The sequence below is a fragment of the Mandrillus leucophaeus genome, unplaced genomic scaffold (assembly GCF_000951045.1).
Source record: "Mandrillus leucophaeus isolate KB7577 unplaced genomic scaffold, Mleu.le_1.0 Scaffold1806, whole genome shotgun sequence".
In the NCBI taxonomy this organism is placed as follows: Eukaryota; Metazoa; Chordata; class Mammalia; order Primates; family Cercopithecidae; genus Mandrillus; species Mandrillus leucophaeus.
In genome coordinates, this window is record NW_012101817.1 from 124707 (window position 1) to 126903 (window position 2197).

The following is a 2197-nucleotide window of genomic DNA, read 5'->3' on the forward strand; positions in this document are numbered from 1 at the left end:
TCACTTCACTCTTTGGGAATAAGCCATTATTCAGAAAAGAAACTGGAAATCAAAAGATTTTATTATTTTAGTTACAAATACTTTTCAGTTTGGGAGCAAATGTCAAAATGTATTTGTATTGTTACATGTATTTTATGTGGCATCTTTCTTTTTTATTTAATGTGGCATCTTATATACAAATTGATTATGCACATATGATTAAACTCAATATTAGTAAAGATTCAGAAATTTAAGAATTTTTTAAATAATGAAGTCAATGTATAAAGAACAGCAAGCACAACAGGCCCACATATGAGGAATCTTTGTCATTAGGAAGTAAATCATGTGCATATCTTTGCATGTACTCAGATTCAAACTCCTTGAGAACACAGAACTTTTCTTTATCACAAATAAAAATATCAACCTTTGTGGTCCTGATCACATTTTGCTTTATAACTCCCATAAAATTTGCAAATCTGCCATTCTCTCAGTGTACCCATTGACATTTATAGTTCCCATGATTTGAATGATGTGTGCCCTGAACAATTAAAGTCAAGGAAGAGATTCAACAATTTTCACTGAATGCCTCCAATTATTGAGGTTCCTTAGCATAAAATATCATATTTAATTCTCACAACTACCCTGCAAGCTAGATGTCATTATCTTGATTTTTCAGTTGAGGAAAACTGGGCTCCAAAGATCTACCAACTTCCTAAAAGTCTCCTGTAAGGAGGAAATTTGATTTTTAGCTCATGTTTTTGGCTTTCATCTGAGTCCTTATTGCATGGCAACCTCCTTAGGCCAGAAGTCTGATAGCAAAGAATGAAAGATGCATCAAGCGTCCATCCAGGCAACCATTTTCCCTTTATGGGGCAATACCTGTGATGTCCTTAACTAAAGACCCTCTGGAGAAAAATCTTGGCTAACACAAGGTATTAGGAGATGGGAAAGATGTTGGACAGTAGGCATAGAACAGTCTTGGAGAGGCTGCCTTTGAAACAGTGCAGTGTAGACAATGTGGTGTAGACAATGCAGTTTAGGCAATGTGATGTAAACATTATAGAAAAGTCCAGCTTTTTCTGTGGGCCAGAATGTGGTGCTGGTGAGGGTTTAGACCTTTGAAATTCACTAAGGTCTGCATAGAATTACTCTCCAAAAACTGTTTGTCACACATCAGTACGTGAAAGAATCATCTGGGTGGATAATGATGAATGGTAGATTCCTGGGCTCATCCCTAGACACTGAGCTTCAGTACTCTAGAAGCTGTAGACTTATCCAGTTAATAAGAAAAAAAGGATACTGGAGATCATATGGTGCAAAACAGTACTCTGTAGGATGCCCACGGTGACACTCATATCCTCAGTAAACTACCATCAGCTCACTAAGATGCTGCTTATGAGCTCCTCGTGTATTTAAATCATGTGATTCATGCCACAAATGTCAGACAGAACTTGACACATAGGAAGCTCTCTGTACATTTTAGCTATAAATTTACAAGATGTAAAAACTAAATCCCACACATGCAAGATATATCGGCCAAGATCACACTCCAAGGTCAAGGAAGAACTAGTATTGTTTTTAATGCTAATTAGCTTATTTTTCACTTTTGTCAATTTCTCCCAATTCTGGCTCCTAAATTTGAATGTTGACATTTGTCCTGATGTTACTAATTACCTGATAATAAATGAGGAATGTTTAATAGACAATAAAATGCACCCTTTTTCAAATTCATGGGTGCAGCTATTCTTTCTCTCAGGATCAATTATTTCACTGTTTTTATAGGCATCACAAAAAATATAGCCATATCAAATAATAATTTACACTTACGCTCTTTGACACACAAGTCAGCCCCTGAAATAATGGTAAGTCATATGTAGATAAGTGAGTGGATCATCTGACATGCCCACAACCCTTGCAGAAGAGACTGTGAACTGGAAAGATGGCTCTGAATATGTCCTCTGACAAGTTGTCTCTGAGCTGAAAGAGGACAATTTACGGCATACATGCAAAGCATCTCAGGAAGGAAGCAGAACAGGGGCATAATCTTCCATAAAGAAGGGAGGCTACTGATTTCTTGAAGAATAGGCAGAAGGACAAACTACCTGCCTACTGCCAGGGCTCTTTTGCAATTCAGAAGATGACTGTAGCTTGGTTTATAATGAGTTTTTCAGGGAAGCAGTGTAGAGCTACTCTCTGGAACTTTGCAATATTAGTCTAG